This window comes from Apodemus sylvaticus, chromosome 6 (genome assembly GCF_947179515.1).
Source record: "Apodemus sylvaticus chromosome 6, mApoSyl1.1, whole genome shotgun sequence".
Classification (NCBI taxonomy): domain Eukaryota; kingdom Metazoa; phylum Chordata; class Mammalia; order Rodentia; family Muridae; genus Apodemus; species Apodemus sylvaticus.
The window spans coordinates 51,651,045-51,662,537 of NC_067477.1; positions in this window are offsets into that span (position 1 = coordinate 51,651,045).

The following is an 11,493-nucleotide window of genomic DNA, read 5'->3' on the forward strand; positions in this document are numbered from 1 at the left end:
CGATTACTCCCGTTAGAAGGTAAGTGCTATTCAGTATACAAGATGAGCCAAGCCACAAGACCGCCAGAGTTGGGACTTAAACATAAAGTCCTACAATTTAAAGACTTAATTGTTAAACATGCAGATAATCCTCAATTACCAGAATCTGTGTTGGGCGTAATATAACGAAAAAGTTATTTCTTAGTATGTTAGTCATATTCTCATCTTCTGTCCCTTGTCTCACAATCCGAAACTAAGCATGAGCAGCCTCCCAACTCGATTCTGTAAGGAATAGGGGAGCCAATAAAACCAGACAGCCTCCGGAGAGTGACTTCATCCACAGAGGGCCACATAACTTCTTCCACGCACCCCCTCCCTTCTGCACCCTCTCCTAGAGCCACTACAGAGATGCCAGGTGGTGGTGGGTGGCAGTGACATCAGTAAAAGTTCCTCCTACCAGAGGGAAGCAGAACTATTACTCAAAATATGTACCAGTTTAATTCCGGAGCCTTTCTGTTTCTCGCCTTGGGTGGTAAAAAGGACTCTGTGGCTTTTCTTTGCACTAACTGGGCAATCTTTTCTTAGCTGGGAAAATTGAAAATGTCTTCACAAGCAGGAATCCCGCTCCTCCGCGTTCCCCCTGGAGCTGCCAGCTGACTCTCAGTCCCGGGGGCTTGAACTCTGCATCAAGCTCAGCATCAGAGAGTGGAAGTGAGAACCCCGCACCACAAGATAATCGCCACGTACAGGAGGGATAATAATAGACAGCTGAAGAACCCCGAGTGAGTCCCACCGGTTGACATTTACACGTGCTTTCCATTAAAACACCCCCTGATCCTTAAGATTGTCCTGCTTTGTTTGTTTATTCTTGGCGCAGTTAATTTCAGCTTGGAACTAAGTGATGCAGGATCAACTCTCAGCTTCGCTTGCTATCTGTGTGACCTTTGGTGATTTAGCTGACCTCTCTGAGCCTGTGTTTTTTCACTTATAAAATGATGATTATAAAACTCTCTTAGGGATGATAAGTTTTGTGTTGTGAAATGTGGAAATGTTCATCTCAGACTTTCATTCAATCCCATCCTTTGAGAAGAAAATCAAGAACAGACCATTTCCTCCATTCTGTTTTCTTTGAAATAACAGCACAGGCTGTAAGAGGCTTATCCTAAAGGGACTTGTCTCAGTTTGTAGAAACAGAGCAGGCCTTCCGTAAGAAGCAACTGACCATGGCTGGGGGAAGACCTGCCTCCAGCGCCCTGCTCCATCATCTGCCACAGGCACTAGGTCTCTTTCTCCCCTTTATTCTGAATTTCTGACTAAGCACACTTTTTCAACCTGTGTGTTTTACATTGATGAATGAATGTGTGTCACATTCGTACAGTACTTAGGATCCCACAGGGTATCATTTAAAAGACAGACACAAAGACTTGCAAGGCTATGGAGCAACTGGAACCCTTCTCATACAAGGCTAGCAGGAATGGGGGATTCTTTCCATTCCAGAAAGGATCTTGGCAGTTTTAAAACAAGTTAAACCTATGATATCACTCAGCCAAAATCTTCCTTCCTTCCTTTCTTCCTTCCTTCCTTCCTTCCTTCCTTCCTTCCTTCCTTCCTTCCTTCCTTCCTTCCTTCCTTCCTTCCTTCCTTCCTCCTCTTCCCTCCTCCTCCCTCTCTCTCTCTTTTTCTTTTTTTGAGACAGGGCTTTTCTTAGTAGCCCCGACTGCCCTGAACAACCTCTGTAGACCAGGCTGGCCTTGAACCCAGAGATATGCCTGCCTCTGCCCACGGAGCACAGCGATTAAAGGTATGTTTTACCACCACCCAGCTTACGTGAGTTTTCTTAGCAGCATCACTAACAATGTCAATTGGAATTAAGTTGTTTCAGGGAAAGGGAAGTCTACTCAGAATAAAAAGAACCCATAACCAGCACTTCATGAATGAACCTTAAAGCTGTCGTACTCAGTGCAGGAAGGGAGAAATAAATGACAGACTATGAGTCCATGAAACGGGAAATCAATGGAAACAGTGTATTAGAGCCTGCCGGTGACTTCAGGTAAGAGACAGGACTGACGAGGAAATAGTCATAGGGCAGATCTGGGGGATATTGGAATGGTTCCCAAACTGTATTGTGGTGATAATTATACAACTCTTAGAAGTTTATAGAACATTGTAGAATGTTATGACAATTATGCTCTCGGTTGCTCAGAATGTCTTATGTCTTTATCATTCATATTGTTCTCCTTATCAATTGTAGGGGTCTGAGTAGTGCGGAAGCTCAAGTCTTGTGTTCCTAGAAATGGACAGTCGTCTCCATCTTCCAGTCTCTCCTGCTCTGCAGGTAATGACTCACTTACTGCAGCCTTTAAACTGAGTGAAGTGCAGAGCAAAACAAGCGAAACAGAGACAGAACTGGGTGACAACTAAGCCCCAAAGAAAGGACACAGGGAACAGGGAGCAGTCAGAGCCACTCCTGGTCTTTAACATCAGCCTGGAGATGGCGGAGCAGGTTCCACCTGGCCTGCCTTTTGAGCACACGTACCCAACGTTCTCAGCTGTCACCTCCTGTCTTGGCCCTACAGCCTCTATCTGTCCTCTCCTACCTTTGATTTGGTTTGGTTTGTAATGATTTTTTATGGCCCAGGATTTTTCATCTGATGGTTCTCAGACACCTGTGCACAGGAGTGTCTTATCTGGAGAGACCTTCTGATGTGGCTCGTGCCCCATCTGAAGCTTATGAAATGTCTTTCTAGGCCTTACAAACATACCGAAGCTGGGAGCCGGGACTATTCATTTGTGATTAATGTGACAGCAGGAAATAAATATGGCTGAGAATCTCAAAGAATAGTGAATGGAATCTAGCTCAGGACTTGACGTTGATCACGCCTTCTTACAACTTTATCCAGTCTCAGGTTCTTGTTTCTGCCTTTTGGAGGCAAGGTCTCACGGTATAGCCCTCATAGAAGGGATCTCCCTGCCTCTGCCTCAGAATGCCAGGATTAAAGGCATGGGCTGTCAGACCCCACCAGTCTTAGTTCTTCCAAGTTCAATTGTTAAGAGATCCTGAGCTCCATGCGGGGCAGGTAGATCCACCCAGCACTGAGGGTGCAGGGTTTGTTTGCTCGCTGTGCTGGCGATTGAAGCCAAGGCCTGGTATATATGAAGCAAGTGCCCTACTGCTGAGCTACATTCCCAGCCCACATGGGTACAGGTCCAAAGGCAAGAAGAATAGTCAGAGAGTGTGAGTCATCTAAATGTCTGCCCATTTGGCATACAAATGAAGCCTACTTAAAGTTAAAAAGGTCCCGCAAGCCTGCTTGGGATAATTGGGATTTTGAACTATGTGAGCCTTTTACCATAAGGAGCTTATAGTACTTCGAAAATTATAGTTGATAATTATCAAGCAGTCATTATGGCCCCAGCACCTTGCTTAATCTTCACAAAACCCTACATAGTAGGTACAGCAATTAGCCCCATTTTTGTAGATGAGAGAAACGAGACCTAAAGAGAGTTTTCTGCTCAGGGTGGTAGCTGATAGCACAAGCAGGATTCAAGGCGAGGTCTTTCTGACCCTTAGACCATTGTCCTTTGTCACTCACTACCTGGTGCATCCAACTAAACTTCACAGTGATAAATGTCTTTCTAAACAGTCACCCTCATTGGAGATGGGCGGCCAGGAGAGGACAGAGAAATGTAACCCTTAGAGAAGAGTGGGGAGCAAGGGTCTTCGTACATCTCTGTCCTTGACCATATCCTCCTCCCAGCCCCCACCTCATATTAGCTCGTCACCAACCGATCACCAGCTCTTAACCAGTACACTCACCCAGGTCCCAGCTGTAGGTTGTCGATTCAACCGGAATACTTCAGACTTTGCCTTTGCTGGAAATCACTGGTGCAACTGAAAAGGAAAAGACTGTTCGTATGCAGGATATTGTGTAATTGGAACTAGGAAAGAAACAGCTTTGTTTGGCTTACATTTAATGCAAAGGTCTGTCCCGCTGCCAAAGGAGAAAGGATTGGGGATGAAGACCATTATGACACAACGCATCTCCACACAGATTCTAAGTAACCAAAATTGACTCAAGGTAAATCGTTACATGGCAAATTCCTTTAAGATCCCTCCTTGATGTGTCTTGGAGTTGTTTGTCTTAATTTAACATCAGACCATAGTAGCCTGGGAGGAATGATAAACCCTGACAGTGAGTGATTGGCAGAACAAGTTTCCTGGAAACCTTTCCTTATGAAGATGTGCCTGGTGCTACAGTCACTGCAGAGAACCCTCATCCAGCTCTTAATGGTGAAGAGAAAAAGTCATAAAGGCAAGCCTGCCACCAACCACAACCTTTCATGTTTTCCCTCCTCTCTTCTCCTGAGTTCAAATAATTTTTATTTTCCTGAATAAACCTCAAAACTATATTAATCTATTGGCAAGCTAGTATACAAGAGAATACTTTTCTTCTAGACCTCGGTGCATAAACAGCTTCCATCTGATCTGTAACCTTTCTATAGAAGTCGCTGTATCCTTCCCTTCGAGAATCCTAATGTCTATACCACAGCAACAATAGAGAAAAAGCTGCCACAGAGGTTAAAACGTTCTGTTGGATGCAAATTCCTGTTCTTTCTCTCTGCTGTGTTATCTTATTCCCCATCAGACCTTGGAGTACCACCAAGGACTGGACACACAAATATTTATCCTGCATATTTAATGCCAAGTGAAAACCCAGGACAGGACAATTCCAAAGAATAAGACGCAAGCCTTGTTCTTTGGGATCTCATAATTTAGTCCAGATGAAAGGAGGGGAAAATAGTATTAAATTCTGAAAAGACTGACTCTGATAGGAAGTGCTAGGGAGTTAGCTGAGGCCACAGTTAACGTGAGTGGGTTAACATGGGTGCTGAAGGAGAGCTAAGGAAGGCAAACTCTGGGCAAGCAGAAGAGAGCGAAGCGTCTTTTACAAAGACCTGGAGTGAGGAATGACCATTGTGCCCAGCTGCTATCGGGAGTGCTGAGGTTTGTCCCGGGGTGCTAAACAACTTGAAGGCTATAGAAATACATATATCAGTATATAAGCAATGAAACTCTCTACATGCACATGTATACATATTTAATAACAGTTCTCTAAGACACTGAATAAATTCAGTTCCAAAGCATAGGCAAGCATTGGACAGATACTGCTTTCTGACTTGTCTAGAATATGCCTATTTTCACACCATCATTTAAAAAAAATAAGAAAGAAAGAAAAGGAAGATTCCAAAAGGGCCATGAGACAAATATAGGCTTAGAAATATTAGAGATAGCTGGGCGGTGGTGGTGCACGCCTGTAATCCTAGCACTCTGGGAGGCAGAGGCAGGTGGATTTCTGAGTTCGAGGCCAGTGTGGTCTACAGAGTGAGTTCCAGAACAGCCAAAGCTATACAGAGAAACCCTGTCTCGAAAAAACCAAATCCAACAAAACAAAACAAAACAAAAAGGAAGAAATTTTGGAGATACTGGATTCTGTTTTCAGTTTTTATTTCATTGGTTTTGAAAAAATTCGAACCATAGAAAGTATTCAATCTCTCCTGAGTTCCTTCCTTTGTCACTCAAAGATGTAGGGCCCTCTCATTTCTGTCACTAACACACACAGTTCTAACTACCAGTGTTGCTGGTGACATTTTCCTCTAGCCTCACATTATGCTTGAGACAGACTAAGCAGTCAATGATGGTGCCTTAAAATCATGATAATGTTGGCTCTTCTATCTAACAGGAGAGCTAATGTTAACTGTCTTTCTGGGTCTCAAGCTATACAATGTAACTTTTATTATCAGTATAATTTTTTTTCTCTTATCTGGGACATTTAAAAGCTTTCTAATGGGCTTAATTACACAGCTTTAAATTTGTACACGATTGGACTGCATCGTCATTTAAGATGGTATTAAACGGGCCAAGTGTGCATCCCAGACAAAATCTCCGACATCCCTTAGCTCCAATTTGCACTTTAAAAATTCATTTTACTAACTTGTGGAGTGTAAAGTATTTGATGCTGATGTTTAACTGTCTCGGCATTGAAGTTTTTAAGGCTAAGTGAAAAACGTCCCTGTGGGTTCCCGGGGCAGCAGAAAGCAGCTGCAGACAACGCTCTGATTCACTGGCTAAATAAAGCCCAGCACGGCTCATTTAATGAAAGACATAGAAAGAACACACCACACCACCATCACCACCACCACTACCACCACACAGACACAGACACAGACACAGACACAGACACAGACACAGACACAGACACACACACACACACACACACACACACAGAGAGAGAGAGAGAGAGAGAGAGAGAGAGAGAGAAAGAATGTCTCACATGTACTCCCCCTACGGGTCATCTCACTATTAGGAAGAATACAATAATTAAAAACTAAGAATGGAGAGAGGACAGTTCTGAAATTGACAAGTCCAATTTACCCTTTATGTGTTATTCAGAGTCTCCAAGACACTCAAATTTTTCCTATACCCCAACATTTGACTCGCAATAGCCACAAGGTTCCCAGGAAGGACTGCAGTTTGGGACCCAGCAGAACAAAGTGGATGGGAAAATTTCTGACTCTGTTTCCTGCCCTACATGCGCTGTGCACAGACGCCTTGCTCGGTGACGTCAGCGCTGTGCATGGACGCCTTGCTTTCCTGCACTTCCTTCTTTATTGAGCATTTCCCCCACTGTCTACAACCAACACAGCAAACACAGTCTTTATTCTTAGACTGCTCAAAGTCTAGTGAAAAAGACGGGAGTCAGGCTGGTCCCTCAACACAGTCGCTGTGCTGGGATGGAAACAAAGTGCCCATGGTGACCTGGAGCCACCATGGGCAGCAGACCTTATGGTGGTACCTGGAGAAGGAGGAGGAAGAGGAGAAGGAGGAGGAGGAGGAGGAGGAGGAGGAGGAGGAGGAGGAGGAGGAGGAGGAGGAGGAGAAGGAGAAGGAAAAGTCACTGGATCTGAAGAGGGGTGAAAAGGCTTTGTCAGCATGGGAAACACAGAATATGAATTTGACTTTTGGCAAAAGTCACTGATGGAGCTGACAGGGGAAGGGGTGATTCATGGACCGCTAGCATCCAGAGTGGTCCACATGGGGTCGAGTTTCACAGTCTACTATATCTGAGTGTTTGGGTGTGTAGGATTCAAAGAGTCCCTGTTAAGGCTGTTTCCTCGATGACTGTGAGGAATCACGAGGGCTGACTGGTCCATCGGGACAAAGGTTCTGCATTTAAAATTGCATTTCATTTCCTAATGAGCGGGACTTCCACCAGGATCATTTTTGTTTCCTTCACTTTAACACCAGTCTAGTCCTTCCCTGCACTCCATGTGCTAAAGGAACATGGACTTCACTCGTGTATTGAGGGCAGTCAGTTACTTCCAGCTTTCATCTGGCTTAATGGTACCCTCTATCCTAGCACTTGGAAATTCAAGGCTAGCGTACACTATATTATTGCAAGACTTTGTTTAAATAAATACATAAATATTTTGATTTCACTCTTTTTTTTTGAGGACCAAGTATTATTTATTCTCATTGTATTTTCAAGAAAACTGAAGGGTTTTTTTGTTTTGTTTTTTTTCTGAAACAGAGTTCCTCTGTGTAGCTGGGGCTGTCCTAAAACTTGCTCTATAGACCAGGTTGACCTCTAACTTAGAGTTCTGCCTGCCTCTGTCCCCAGAGTGCTGGGATTAAAGGGGTACATCACCCAGCTTGTTTTAATCTTTCTTTATCTGGATGTGTGTGTCCAAGTTAGTGTGAATATACACTACATATGTGTGGGTTCCTATGGAGGGCAGAAGCATCACATCCCTTGGTGCTGGAGTTTCAGGTGATTGTGAGCCATTTGATGTGGGTGTGGGAACTAAACTTGGCTCCTCAGGAAGAGCAGCAAGTGCTCCTAACTGCTGAACTGATTTCTAGGGAGAAGAATAAAAATATACATGGGAAACAAACCAATGAATGAATAATTTCCTAGGACAATGAAGGAAGATTACTGAAACCTTGGTGATTGGAAGCTTTATTGAAGAGAAGTGCTCATAAACGCTTCTACGAGGATGCTTCCTGACTAGAGTCTGTCTGCACCTTCCCTACTCATGGCCAGCACGGCGCTCAGCGCCTCTCAACTGGACGATCTGAGCTGTACAGTGTCACTGACCTCACGAGTCACCTAGATGTGCTCCCATTGGCAAAAGATGCAGAAGTGCCAAGGGTTGGTTGCCAGGTGAGCTGTACTTGTTAGTTGTGGTCAATGGTTCCTGTTGTGTTCTAAAAGAACAGCCCTGGCTCACTTGATGCATGACATGGTCACCCTCTTTGTGCTGGTCCCCTCTGTGACCGCATGAGCTTGACCCAGATGGGAAGCTTTTTCAGTTCTAACTTTAGCACTTCTGCTGGCTTTCAGACCCTAGCTATGCTTAGCAGATTCTGTTCCCCAACTATAAAGCAGGGGTAATCATATTGACCTACTTACATTGGTTTGCAAGGAGGACTCTGTTATATGTTTTCTATACTGTCAGTGTTTCCAAATTACATACATTTAAACCAATGGTTTGGAATGAATCATTTTTGTGGATGGCTTTTTTTTTTTTTTTTGGTTTAAAGATCTCAGACATGCCAGGCAGTGGTGGCACACGCCTTTAATCCCAGCACTTGGGAGGCAGAGGCAGGCGGATTTCTGAGTTCGAGGCCAGCCTGGTCTACAGAGTGAGTTCCAGGACAGCTAGGGTTACACAGAGAAACCCTGTCTCAAAAAAACCAACCAACCAACCAACCAACCAAACAACCAACCAAACAAAAAGATCCCAGACGTAGTGAGGAATAGCAGCTAACCCAGTAGAGTTATATATCCTTCTGTCATGTCCTCTTGAGGTTCTGCCCATCTCCCTGAACAACTTTCAGGGTGGAGCAACCAGATCTTCAGGTCTCTTCAGAAGCTGATTAGGGTGAAGCTGGCCTTCCTGACTTGCTGCGGCACTAAGGAAGTTGATCCCGGCAGTAGCTCGGCCTGGAGGAGCAGCTCAGTATTGTCTGGAGAAAGCAGACAGGGCAGCAAGGCAGAAAGCCTGTAGCCCTGTGCACAGTTGGACCAGCGGGGGTGGCAGGCCTGTTCTTTTATGGAGGCTACCCGTCTAACTCCACACTTAGAGCCTTTGAGTCACCCCCTCAAGCACAAATAACCGGGCTGCCAAAGTCACGTGTGGTGGTGAGGTAACTTCAAAAAGTAAAGGCTTAAAAGGCAGCTTCCTTTGAGTGCTGATTTGGACACCAACAGTGGCGTGGTTAAGTGTCACTCTGTGTTTAAAGTAAATTATACAGCAGCCCTGGAATGTGGCACTGTGTAAGTCCCAGAGCAGCAAACAGATTCGAGTCCACCAGCGAACTCTGGCAAGTCAGCTAGCTGGCTTGGATGCTGTATCTTCCTTATTTTCCTATTTCTGTCTTGGAGGCCATCTCCAGAAGCTGCAGAACTTGAAAAAATATATGGGTGCATTGTGCAACTCTGGAAATCTTGCACCAGCTGCCGAGCATATGTTTGCAGCATGGCTTGAGGTCTATAGGTTCTCTATAGGATAGTAGTCACTCACTCTTTATCCACAGGGCCCTGGAAGATAACTCAGGCCCATTGTGGCAGTCGAAGTATGGGTCTGGACATCATTCTGTCTTGGCAGGTCCTGACGGGACCAGACTTCAACTGTTCAGGGAGGGGGGAAATCCCCAGCAGGAAAAGGCTCATGGAGAGGAAAGACACTCCCAGGAGCCAAAAGACATGACGGTTGTGGACTGCAGGATGTTGGAGCCCCATTTTGAGGGTCCATAGCTTAGCTTTCTTCTGAAAAGAAGGGTTCCAGGGTATCAGACCTCTGTCACTTGAGACACTTTTGGGAATCACACTTTCTGAGAGAAAGAGACTCAGTCATCACCTCTCTTCCCTTCATTCTGACATCTGGCCCCCCGCGCATATGCCAGATCCGGGGAACTTTTCTTGAGGTCTGAGGAGGATCATTTCCCTATAGCCTCGTGGAGCTCCCGGTGGTGAGCTCCTGCTGGCATCTGTATTCCTGCTAATTAGCTGCCCTTGATGGATTTATTTCATCCAGTGGTAACTTCTAGAGACGTTCCCAGGCCAATTTAAAAGTGGAGTGCCCAAACCAAACTGCGTGGAAATCAGGTTTGGATGACCTCCACCGAGCGGTCAGGCCAGTTCCCACGGGGTTTGAACTCTGCGTTCCCGGAGAGCACTAAAGTTGTGGAAAGATACTTCAGGAAGAAATCCCACATAGACCATTTAATTCAGTTGGCTCCATTTTGCAAATGAGGGAGCTGGGGGCTCATAGAGGCGAATAGCTCATCAGGCGGAGCTGAAAAACTGAAAAGAACACGGCACGTACTGCCGACTACCCGGGAAATGTGTGTGGGGGACAGTGTGGAGTGTCGCCGTGAAAAAAGGCCTCGGCTATGACCCTCAAGCTCAGCTTTCTTTGCAATTTCAAACTTTTTTTTTTCAAATGGAGAAATATCAAACTCCTAAAGAAAACACATGAAATGCAGCTGTTGAGCTATTTCAGATATTCCAGAAAATATATAAAGTAGTTGACATAGTTTTGGTAGGGTCAGCTGCTTGGAAACATGAAACTTCCCCCAACATCTAGATAAATCTGTGTCCTGGGTTCTAATCATGCCCTGTCCACTTGCTGTAAACCTTTGTGCTTCGAGTGCGTGTGTGGGGGTCTCTGAGTCCACTCTCCTTTAAAAGTAGTCAGGGGTGAGGGTGTGATGACAGAGAGCTTCCTTTAGGTGTCATTGAGAAGAAATCTTTCTTGTCATTTTTATGATGTTTCCAAATGGTACATACCAGCCTCTGATTTATTAAAGGGGAGATCCGGGATGTTTTTCTCCTTTCCCCTCCTCTTTTCCCTCCCCTCTTCCCTCTCCTCTCTTTCCTTCTCCTTCCCTTCTTCCCCTGTCCTCTCTCTTCCTCTGCCTTTATACCTCAGCTCATTGAACATCCAACTACAATAAATGCTCATGTAGGGACACGGTTAGCCAGTCACATGCTTAACTTGGACCTCCTGTGATTTAATAAAAACAAGTGTCTTTTTCATATTGTTCAAGTTTTTCACCTGTATAAACCCCCCATTTTAATATAAACATAAGAAGACTCTCTTTTCAATTGAATCAAGTCCAGTCAGTGTGAAACTTATGTCATGAGAAATATCTGATGTGTACAGAATAGCAGGTTCAAATGGAGCTGAAGTAACCATCAAGGCCGTTCGAAATCACCAGATGCTCCTTTGAGATTTTGTCTTATTATTGGAAATTCCTCGTGTACAGGGAGTCCCAGAATCATCCGGACTTCTTTAATATCACAAATACATATGTATATATAATCCATGTATGTGCATATGTATACATTTTACAGCAGAGGTAACTGAATTTGTTGTAAAATACATTTGTGGTTACGCTATAAGATTTTACAGAATGTACTGGAATAAATTTACTTCCATTTTGGTTAT